Genomic DNA, 12,301 nt, shown 5'->3' with positions numbered 1-12,301 from the left:
TTGCCAGATGTAATTGATGCTGCCTGCGCCTGCCTGGAAGGATATATTGGTTTAGAATGTTAGGGTGACGGTGACCTTCACAGCCACTGGGAGGACCATCCTTGCCCTGCTTTGAGGCTCCAGGTCAGTGTGAAGGAGATGGCCCAACTCCGTGACAACCTCCTTGGTGAAGCATAGCTTGCTCAGACACTGCTTCTGACTCATGGCTAAGTAAGAGTGGTGCTCCCGGAATGCCCTTTGTGGATAGGGCCTTCTATGGCAAGCTATCCTTCTCTTCCCTCCTTGCAGAGCTTCCTCTCTCTGCCTACTCCTCTCCATACCAAGTGGTACTGTAACAACTGCCCCCATATCTATGTAAGGGATTGGTCCTTCCTTACTGTGTGCAACAAAGATATCAAAATTGCTCCAGCAACTCAAAACAGTGGTTCCACAAAATTTGCTTTTGCAAAAGTAAGTCAAAAATACCTCACTTGCAATTTGTTGAGTGCCCCTTTAAATAGCCCCAGAACAGGGCCCATCTTGCTTCATTATGCTTGTTGTTGCAGGAGTGATTAATGAAGACGTTGCCTTTATAAGTGTTATGACCAGGTGAAAAAGAGGTCTAGGGTTCCCCTTCAGCCTTCACCTGGTCTTACTGTAACAGGGTTTTATTTTTAAACACACTGTTTTTAGCTTGTTCACCTCTTTTCAATTATAAGGCAAAGAAACAAGCACAAATGGCCTTTCATAGGTTTAAAGAAGAAAGGTGAAATCTTATTAAAACTTAAACTTAAACTCTAATTCGGTTGACGCCTACGGATACACGACATGCCACACGCTAGCATGCATACGTGATACACACACGCAGATAGAGACAGAAAAGAGCAGAAGAAATAAAGTGCAAAGTTTTGAGACAATGCTTGAAGAGTTTTTGTTACAGGTCTTCAAGCTCACTGTATAGTCCTTGCTTGCAGGTAGATCTTGCTTTTTGTTGGGGCCCAGTATTCTTCTTAAACCTTGTTCACTGTAGGAAACTTTTCTGTCTTGGGGGTTCATGGGTCTTCAATGGATTTTTGGAGTTCCGTGAGAAAGAGATGTGAGCAAACAGGACAGGAGGTCTGCTTCAGTCCAGCAGCAAAGAGCTTTCTTCCCAAACTGTTTGTACAAATTCAAAAAGCTCAAGTTGCCCAGCAGGTTAGTCATGTGACTAACTTGTTTGACCATGTCCATTTGTATATTTAGCCATCTTAGCAGTTAACCTGGAATGCGAGCTCCCCGACCTTCAACGTCTGGTGATCAAAAGTCCTTTGTGAGTTGAATGTGTCAGGGAATGGCTGCTTTGTCCTTCCAAACACTGTCTGTTAATATGCAAATGCCTTTTCCAGCCATGGCTGATCTGTTTAACAAGCCTTCTTCACTCCAGTAACAGTTTAAAATCAATGTTCTTGACAAAATTAATGTGCCTCATTCTTGGCAGGTGGGGGCCTAGCATGACAATAAGCATTGACTGAATTTGGTATCCAGGCCGAGCATCAGCCTGTTTGATTTACATAATGATAGCGTGCACTCAAGGTCTTTGGGCATGCACAGGGATGCACCTGCATGTGCCATTTTAATTCAATAATGCTGCACAGGCTGCAGAGGAAGCCGCCAGCAGCGCATCTTGCACAAGAAAACCTGCGGTTATGCTTAGCAGCTCTATGTTACTCAATTTCACACCCTTAATATTTGATTTCTTCAAAAGCACTGCCTGTAAAAGAATTAAGATTGATCCGAATGAAAGAAACCATTCAAAAGTGTTCAACCCTACTTTTATATTCCATTAATCTTAAGATTGAATAGACCAAGGCAGAACCCAAAATTGCAAGAGTGCATGAGCAACTCAATATAAGACCCTCAAAGACCTTTTGACTGCACAAATCCTTTAATGAGCACTTCAATGTATTAATAATTGTTTCAACAATGAGAGTGGTGTGGCAAGTAATTGAGGAACAGGCAGAAACACTTCCAAGCAGTGCTGATCCATATTCTTAATTCCCATAATTACAGTTGAGTGCCATGACTGTGCAGATCTGCCCTTGAAAAGATGAGAGTGAAATGGATGTGATTAGATCAACTGACATTTTAAAGACATCAATCCGCATTGCTGTTGATTTGAGAGATATCAGAGCAGGGAGGGGTGGAAGAGATTGTGATTAAGATTGAAACATTTTAAAAGTAATAGATAAATAAAATAAAACAACTCCCTATTATTATAGAGATATTGGAACAGCCATTCAACCCCTCAAGCCTTTTCCGCCATTCAATTAGATCAAGACTAAATATCAGATTCCCACCTTGATCCTGTAACCTTTAATACCCTTGTCTAACAAAAGTCGACCAAACGCAGTTTGGAAATTTTCAATTGACTCCTAGAACCAACAGCGTTTTTGGGAAGAGAGTTCCAGAATTCCAATACAGTTTATGTGAAGAAGTTTTTCCCAACATCACCCTTAAACAACATAAGATTCTATGAATATCACTTGCCACTTATCAGCCACCAAACCTGAATGTTGTCCAAGTCTTGCTCTATGTGGGCATGGCACAGACTGCTTCAGTATCTGAGGAGTGACAGACAGTACTGCACACTGCAATCGTCAGCATACATCCCCACTTCTGACCTTATGATGGGAGGGAAGGTCATTTATGAAACAGCTGAAGATGGCTGGGCCTAGGACGCAACCCTGAGGAATTCCTGCGTTGATGTCCTGGAGCTGAGATGATTGGCCTACAACAATCACAGCCATCTTCCTTTGTGCTAGGTATGACTCCAACCAGCGGAGAGTTTTCCCCCTGATTCCCATTGACTAAGAACATTAGAAATTGGAGCTGGATTCAAGCATCCAACCCCTTGAGCCTGCTCCACTATTCAATGTGATCCTTGCTGACCTGCCTCAACTCCATGTTCCCACGGCTGCCCATATCCCTTGATTCGCTGAGAGATCAAAAATCTGTCCATCTCAGCCTTGAATATACTCAGCGATGGAGCATCTCTGGATGGTAGAGAATGAGAGGTGATCTCACTGAAACATATAAAATTCTTAAGGAGCTTGACAAGGAGATGCTGGAAGGATGTTTCCCCTGGCTAGGGAATCAGTACTAGGGATCACAGTCTCAGAATAAGGGGTCAGCCATTTAGGACTGAGGTGAGGAGAAATCTCTTCACTCAAAGGGTTGTGAATCTTTGGAATTCTCTACCCGAGGGTTGTGGATGCTCCATCGTTGAATATATTCAAGACAGAGTTGGATACATTTTTTGGGTACCAAGGGAATTAAGGAATTTGGGGATAGAGTGGGAAAGAGGAGTTGAAGGAGAAGAACAACCATGATTGTATTGAATGACAGGGCAGGCTTTAAGGGCTGAGTGGCCCACTCCTGCTTCTATTTCTTATGTTCATACCCCTTTGTATTCCAGCCCCGTAGAAATAAAAGCCAACATTCCATTAGCCTTTTTAATTATATTTTGCACCTGTCCACCAGCATTTAGTGATTTTAGTGACAGAGGCATGTGGCATCATGCCACTCATGCTTCAGTTGGACTCATCCAATCGCTCCATAAGCATGCGAAGTGCAGCTGGAAAGTCTGCCAGTACACTGCACATTTTTTGCTGCTGCTCCAGAGAATCTTCTTTATCAAGACCGCCCAGCTTCAGCATCTGCATCCAGCTAAGCAGAGACAGGAGCCCTCCGACACAAACTCTCCACTGCTGTCCCTGTCTCCACCACATGCTCTTGCTCACTTGTGATGTGTGAGTCACTAGTGAAAACCTAACTGCACCCCTTACTGGTTTCACTGAAGTGTGAGTATCTGAGCTGGTGCATGGGCTGCATGAATCCAATCTACAGGTGCACCTGTAGAATGAGTGACCTCCTCTGAGGAGTCATCGCCGTCTTTCTGCCCCACCTCCTGCAGGCTGCTTGAAGACCCTGTGGAAGATCAAAGACATGAATTAGAATTGTCAAGGTAAGAGTGTTTTAATTGATCATTATGCATGTGATCATATTTCACAGGCTGCTAAGATCAAGTCAATATGACTGAGTAAAAACACACAGTGCTGGAAATACTCAGCAGGTCTGGCAGCATCTGTGGAGACAGAAGCAGAGTTAATGTTTCAGGTCTGTGATCTTTCATCAGAACTGAGTGTTGTGTGCCACGTGGCTGTCTGATATTTAACTCGGTTACCAGGTAGCTGGGAAGCCCCCATCTCCCCATCTCCACTAGTCAGACACATCGAGACTCCACTGAAACTGATCTCCAGCACATCCTCCTCCACAGATGTTAATTCTGAGATAGATGGAAGACCACATTTGACTTTCTGCCTCTCCCTAGTGTTCTGTACTCTCTTCTGCAAGGAAGAAGAGACCTCTAAATGAGAGTCAGGTGTTGGCAACATGTCCGTATAGGGGTCACCTGTAAAAATGTTGAGGTCCTTGTTAATTTTAAATGTCTTGCTCCAAGCCTTTAAACTTTTTTATCATTATCTGGAGCTAAAGTAATTACAAAGGATTGGGCAACAGAGCATCAGGCTAGTTCCTATAGCCTGCCAAAATTTTGTATCTGGCTCGCCAATCAAAAGTGCGAATGGTTTGCCTGTGTGCAGACCTCTCTCCAATCGGAGTGTGGGGGAGGTAGGACTCGCTGGGAAGACTGGAGCTGTCAATCAGCTGCTCCCTGGCTTATCTGTACAGATAGGATAGCGCACAGGAAGAAATAATAGAACTGAAAAGGCAAGACTGCTTTGAGCCAGAGCAATCAGTTTCTTTATAGGCAGACAGTCCACCTTCTCAGTTCTCCAAACATGCTGGTTTCTCTCAAAGTTCGGGGCCGACGCCAAGTGGAAATGTGTTTCCACCCCTGGTGTATGTGAAGGGGGGTGGGGAGGATAAGGGTGGGGAGAGGGAGAGAGTTGGGGGAGAGAGAGGGAGAGGATGAGAGAGAAAGCGATGGAAAGAGAGAGGGGGAAAGCGGGAGAGAGAGAGGGAGGAGACAGAGAGGGAAGGGTGAGGGAGTGGGACAGAGGTGGGGGAGGGAGGGGGACAGGGAGAGAGGGAGGGGGAGGGGCCGGGGGAGAGAGGGACAGAGGGAGAGGTGAGAGTGGGGAAGAGAGGACATGAGGGGAGAGAAGAGGGAGAGGGAGGGGACACGAAGGGAGAGAGGAGGGAGAGGGAGGGGACACAGAGGAGGAAGGCAGAAAGGGACACAGAGGGGAGCGGGATGGAGAGAAAGAGAGAGAGAAAGAGAGATCAAGCTCACTCCTGAGACATGGTCATCTATCTGAATTCTCTGCAATGCTCATTGAGTGTGTGGGCAGACATTGGTGACTTGTGCAAACAAAACAATGTCAGGTATCTCACTAAATAGGTAGAAATGTGTTTTAAATCAGACTGTGTTTTGATGGCATTAGGTTGGCAATACACTGTATATAGAGATTAATTGCACCCATGTCTGTGGCTGAGTCAATAATATTGTTAAATCTCCATGGTGCAATATGTTGGTGCCTATCCCTGATGAGAGTATTGGCATGCGTTAAATGGATGGATGGAGAGTATTTGTTGCGGATGACTATGAAGGAGAGGTGTGACATTGCATAAGGATAAGGGTGAGTGTCAGTGGTGGATGGACAGATGGAGACGTCAGGATGTATATAGACAGAGAAGAATGGGTTTACCTGCAAAGTAAGTTGATGAGAGGAGTGCTGAAGTGGATTTGGGAAGGCAGAGTGAGGGGTTGGCATGATACACATAGCAGGATTTAAAAAATATATATACTTTGTTCATAAAACTTGTAAACGTTACAGTTCAAATTTGACATTGCATAAAATGCAATACAGATTAGTTTCTTCCAATACAGTCCATGAGGCGCCTCACTGCACTTAGTGAATTTTATGCAAGCAGCAGAGGTCCCGACACCGGGCCAGAAAGTTCTCTTGACAGGAAGATCGTCCTTGGCCTTCCCCGCCCCTGACAAAATTCAATGGGATTGCCATTTTTAGGGCTCTCCCACTACCAGCCCATCCCTAGAGGTCTGATAAAATTCAGCCCATAATTACAGGTTATATTTAAAATATATATTTACATTTCCTGTCAATTATTCTCTGGTGCATGCAGCCTCAGGGGTTTTGCACAGATTTCAACCCCTCGGTATACTATGACGGGAGAGCCTTAGGCAGTTGTCTTTCCCCATTGAACCTTTGCGGTGGCTGCCTCAAGCTTATTGCAACCCTCAGCACGTAGTCCTGGACCTTGGAATGTGCCAGTCTGCAACACTTGGTTATGGATAGCTTTTTGTATTGGAAAGCCAGCAAGTTTCAGGCAGACCAAAGAGCGTCTTTCACCGAGTTGATGGTCCTCCAGTTGCAGTTGATGTTTATCTCGGTGGGAGCAGCCAGTCCAGCACAGAGTTCTGCTCACGCTGAACCTCAATAAAAAACACTGCATCTCTTTCCAGACCTTCTTTGCACTGGCACATTCCAGAAGGAGGTGGGCAATGGTCTCTTCCCCGCCACAGCCGCCCCGCGTGCAATGGTGCTGAGACTCTAGGGTCAGGATTTTACTGAGCTCCTGACATTGGGCTCCATGGTGGGGGGCCAGATGATCGTTCTGGCAGTGGCCCACCACAGAGCCCAATACTGGGAGTGCCGGGCTCAATTTCCCTAGCAGTGGAGAGACTCCTTGGCATTTGATGGGCGATGGGACCCGATTAATATATTTAAATTAATGAAATGAATACATTTAAATAAATAAATAAAATCAACAGTGATCTTACCTTCGGAGCACGAGCTTCCAAGCCGCGGACGGCACTTACTTGCTTTCACTGTCCCATCCAGGGAAAGCAGGCGCCACCGAGTGTAGTCTGGGGGGGGTGGGTATAGGGATCAGGCTCTAATGCAAATAACTCGTGTAGGGGAGGGTGTGAAGGGGAGACCTCTGCATTTTGATCGGTTTTGGGGGCGGAAGAAGAAAATCCAGCCCTAGGTGTGCATGAAGGATTTGACGGGGATGGCCCTTCTCACCACCAGCCAAACTACATCTTAGTGCTTGTTTGAAAGTTCTGGCGATAAGACATTCTGCCAAATGACTTTGACAGTCTACTCAGGGAATCATCTGACAGGATCCACTATCTCCTTTTCATGCAGGGCCTTGAGAACATCACGTGCCTGATGGACTTGTAGACAAAAGGTGTTTTTCTGCACAAACTTTTCCACCAGGGACAGGTGGTATGGCACTGTCCAACTGAATGGTACCTTCCGGGCAACGTGGTCATACCCATCCTTCACAACATCGGGGACACTGGAACCTCAGCATGTAGTGACACTTGGTGCCTGTGTACCGAGGATCTAAGCACAGTTTGATGCAGCCGCACACAAATGTGGCCATCAGGATGAAGGTGACATTGTATATGTTTTCACCCCTTTTTCTACAGATTTGTACACAAAAGGATGTTGATGGATGTGCCAGTGTACATACCTTTCCTACCCTGATTAGGCCATTTCGCTTTCGGCACTGTATACAGGAGCATGACACCACAATCATGCTGCTCACTCTCGCACAACTTCCAGCTATGCCTTTTTGCTTTCACTGGTAGGCTTCTTCCTCCCATCATTGGGGAAAAGTATCTCCCTGCGGACCCTTACAGCTCCCAGCATCGCATCCAGGGAGGCATCACTAAAGCAAGGTGCAACCTTGGAATGATGGGACTCCATTCTTACAGTTCCTGGAGTTTAAATCAACTCAATGGGGTCGTCATCACGCTTGCCTAAACGAATTGATCTGAGTTAAAAACAAGAAATGCTGGAACCACTCAGCAGGTCTGGCAGCATCTGTGGAAAGAGAAGCAGAGTTAACGTTTCGGGTCAGTGACCCTTCATCGGAACTGAAGGGTCATCGGAATTGATCTGAGTACCAGGGTGTCGAATGCAAACACAATGGCAGGGTTTTAATGCCACAGACAGGCACACTGCACTTCCTTCCAAGTTTCTCGTACACTAACGGACCCCCTCCCCACTGTTCCCAGCATGTCTTCAAGATAAAATTCCCCCATTATGTCTATTGCATTACCCTTATCTAACCTTTCTGTTATTTCTTCAAAGAAATCAATGAGGATGGTCAAGCATGATCTTCTCTTTTGAAATCTGTGCTGACTACTCTATTATATTTTCGGTTTTAAATGCTATTCTATTACATCTTTGAGTGAGGATTCCATTATCTTTCCTACCACTGCCTTTAAGCTGATTGATCTTTAGTTCCCTGGACTTGATGTATTGCCCTTTTTATATATAGGAATTACATTAGCTGTCCACCAGTCCTCTGGCACTATTTCCTTCTCAAATGAATTTCTATATAGTGCCTCTGCTATCTCTTCCCTAACTTCTTTTAAAATGTGCAGGTGCAATCTATCTGACCCAGGGTTTTATCCTTTCTAAGTTTGATTGGTTTATCAATTATCTCCACCCTTTCGATCTCAGAAGTCTTTACATCTTTTTTGACCCCAGCTTCCAATGTCATAGAAGCATAGAAATATAGAAAATAGGAGCAGGAGTAGACTATTCGGCCCTTTGAGCCAGCTCTGCCATTCATTATGATCATGGCTGATCATCCAACTCAGCAATCTGTTCCCGCTTTCACTCCATATCCTTTGATCCCTTTAAACCCAAGAGCTATATCCAACTCCTCCTTGACAACATACAATGTTTTGGCCTCAACTGCTTTCTGTGGTAGCAAATTCCACAGGCTCACCACTCGCTGTGTGAAGAAATTTCTCCTCATCTCAGTCCTGAAAGGTTTACCCCACATTCTTAGACTATGACCCCTGGTTCTGGATTCCCCCACCATCGGGAACATCCTTCCTGCATCTACCCTGCCAGGTCCTGTTAGAATTTTATAGGTTTCTACAAGATTACCCTCACTCTTCTGAACTCCAGCGAATATAATCCTAACTGACTCAATCTCTCCTCATATGTCAGTCCCACCATCCCAGGAATCAGTCTGGTAAACCTTCGCTGCACCGACTCTATAGCAAGAACATCCTTCCTCAGATAAGGAGACCAAAACTGCACACAATATTCCAGGTATGGCCTCACCAAAGCCCTGTATAATTGCAGCAAGACATCCCTGCTCCTGTACTCAAATCCTTTCGCTATGAAGGCCAACATACCATTTGCCTTTTTTACTGCCTGTTGGACCTGCATGCTTACCTTCAGTGACTGGTGTATGAGAACACCGAGGTCTCACTGCATATTCCCCTCTCTCAGTTTATAGCAGTTTATGGCCGGAATCTTACGCTGGACAGATGGGAGCCGGACCCCAACGTAAATGTCAGTGCCAATCCTGCTTCCGCCCAGCCTGGGGATCCGGAACGTATTTTACGCATCCCCAGGCTTTAATTGGCCTGAGGCGGGACTTCCACCCGCGGGCCGGCAGCTCTTAGTCTCAGCAGCGCCACCGGGAGTGGTGGCCACTGCTGAGACTGTAGCCCAGCAAACTGAGGAGGACGCAATGGAACCGGGACAGAAGGCAAGTTCGGGCAGCCTCACAGGGGGAATCGGTCGTGCCTTGGTGAGGCTAGGGTGGTTGTTTGGGGGGATGGGGGGGTGGCGTCTTGGATCATGGGGTTGGGTTGGGAGGAGGGGGCGGCCTTCAATCAGGCACCCTGTGCCCTATTGCCAGGGTCCCCCCACCACCCCCCGGGATGCGGAAAGGCCGGCAGCTATAGCTGGGCGGCCTTTCACGTCCCCGGCACACCCGCCTGCCACGGGCGAGGGCCGTTAAGTGGCCATTAACTGGCCACTTAAGGGTCTTGATTGGCCTCGGGCGGGCGGGCCGCTGCTCACCCCCACCACCACCCCACCGGACCTCCGTAAATTTGGTCGGAGGCGGAATCGGGGTGGTTAGGCCTCCCAGAGCCTGCCACCATCAGACCCGCCGGGGGGGGGGGGGCGTAAAATTCCAGCCTATATGTCCATGTCAGACAAGCAAATTTAATATTTCTGCCATTTTAATGTCTTTGCCTGCAAGTTTATTCTGTGTATCCCTTTGTGGTCTTATCCCTATCCTGATTTTTAAAATGCAATGAGACATGAATGTTGGACTTGGACTCTGACCATAAGCTTGGAGAACACAGATTTAATATTAACAAGCCTCAAGTGGGACTAGAGAGTTGGAGAGTTCACCCCCAGCACACAGCTATGTGTGAAATAGCCTGCCAGCAAACACAGCAGATGCTCTGTTGACTTCACTCCTTAGAGTCATAAAGTCATTCCCTACAGAGAAGGAGGCCAATTGGCCCATTGAGTCTATGCTGGTTTCCTGTAGAGCAATCCAGTGAGTCCCATTCCCCCACGCTATCCTCGTAGCCCTGCAAGTTTATTTCCTTCAAGTGCCCATCCAATTTCCTTTTGAAATCATTGATCGCCTCCACTTCCACCACTCTCATAGGCAGCGAGTCCCAGGTCATTATCTCGCTGCTTAAAAAAAAGTTCTTCCTCACAGCCCTCTTGCATCTCTTGCCCAAAACCTTAAATCTGTGCCCCTACTCCTTGCACCATCAGTTAATGGGAACAGCTTTTCTTTGTCTACCTTATCTAAGTTTGTCATAACCTTGTACCTCTTTATCAAATCTCCCCTCAATCTCCTTTGCTCCAAGGAGAACAACCCCAGCTTTTCCAAGCTCTCCTTGTAGCTAAAATCCCCCATCCATGGAACCATTCTGGTAAATCTCCTCTCAAGGACTCACACATCCTTCCCAAAGTGTGGTGGACAGAACTGGACACAATACTCTAGTTGTGGCCTAACCAGAGCTTCATAAAGGTTTAGTATAACTTCCCTGCTTTTGTACTCAATATCTCTATTTATGAAGCCCAAGATACCGTATGCTTTGCGAACACTCTCTCAATGGGCTGGATTTTCTTCTCCCCCAGGCGTTGGCTTTCATGGTGGAGGGGGCCTTAAGATGGTTCTGGATGAGGCCCGCCATGGACATTGATGCCGGGAGGGCCCAGCCCGATCCTCCCGGGAGCGGTGAGGCTCCGTGGTGGCACCCGTGCCACTGGGTGGCGGGACCACAATTAAAATGGATAAAATTATTAGATTTAAATAGACTTACCAATGATCTTGAGGGCCCGTCATGATCTTCGGCACATTGGCTGGCATTCCCGCATCTTCAGGTCCCCGACCGGGGAAATGTGGCGCCATACTGGAGGGGAGAGGAGGTAAGTTTCTCAGTGCAGTGCGGGGAATAGGGAACAGGGTCAAATATATATATAATGGATGTAGGGAATAGTGGGAAGGGTTGAACCTTAAACTTTGTGCAGTTTTTGGGGGGAAGGTCAGATGTAAACGGTAAGTGTTTTGAGGCGGTGGGGGAAGGGCAATTTTTTTTTTATTCATTCATGGGATGTGGACGTCGCTGGCCAGGCCAGCATTTATTGCCCATCCCTTATTGCCCTAACTGTGTGGCTTGCTAGGCCATTTCAGAGGGCATGTAAGAGTCAACCACATTGCTGTGGGTCTGGAGTCACATGTAGGCCAGACCAGGTAAAGACAGCAGATTTCCTTCCCTAAAGGACATTAGTGAACCAGATGGGTTTTTACAACAATCGACAATGGTTTCATGGCCATCATTAGACTAGCTTTTTAATTCCAGATTTATTAATTGAATTCAAATTCCACCTTCTGCTGTGGTGGGATTTGAACCCATGTCCCCAGAGTCAGAGCAATACCCTGGGTCTCTGGGTTACTAGTCCAGTGACAATACCACTACACCACCACCTCTAATGGTTATTATAATATTATAATTGCTATTGGGAGGGTTGGGAAAGGGGCATTAGAAACTTATTTGTTTAATTTTGGGAGATAAGACTTTCACATTTTAAATTGGGCGGCAGTTGCACAGGCAACTGACACCATTTCCCGCCCCCTCCACAGTGGGCTGCCCTGGCTGTTTAAATGATCCACTGTGCTTGAGATTGCGGCGGCTCTTTGGCCTGCGGCCTGCACAGGCGGGCCAGCATTATTTGAGCTTGCTGCCGAGATCGGGGGCGGGCTCTTGAAATCCAGCCCAATTTTTCCACCACCTTCAAAGATTGATGCACATGCACCCCCAGGTCCCTCTGTTCCTGTACACTTGTTAGAACTGTGCCATTACGTCTATATTGCCTGTCCCTATTCCTTCTGCCAAAATGCATCACCTCACACTTCAATGTATTAAATTCCATCCGCCACTTGTCTGCCCATTCTGCTAGCCTATCTATGTCCTGTTGTAGTCGATTTGTATCATCTTCCCTGT

Source organism: Heterodontus francisci, chromosome 19 (genome assembly GCF_036365525.1).
Source record: "Heterodontus francisci isolate sHetFra1 chromosome 19, sHetFra1.hap1, whole genome shotgun sequence".
NCBI lineage: Eukaryota > Metazoa > Chordata > Chondrichthyes > Heterodontiformes > Heterodontidae > Heterodontus > Heterodontus francisci.
This window is presented reverse-complemented; position numbering follows the sequence as displayed.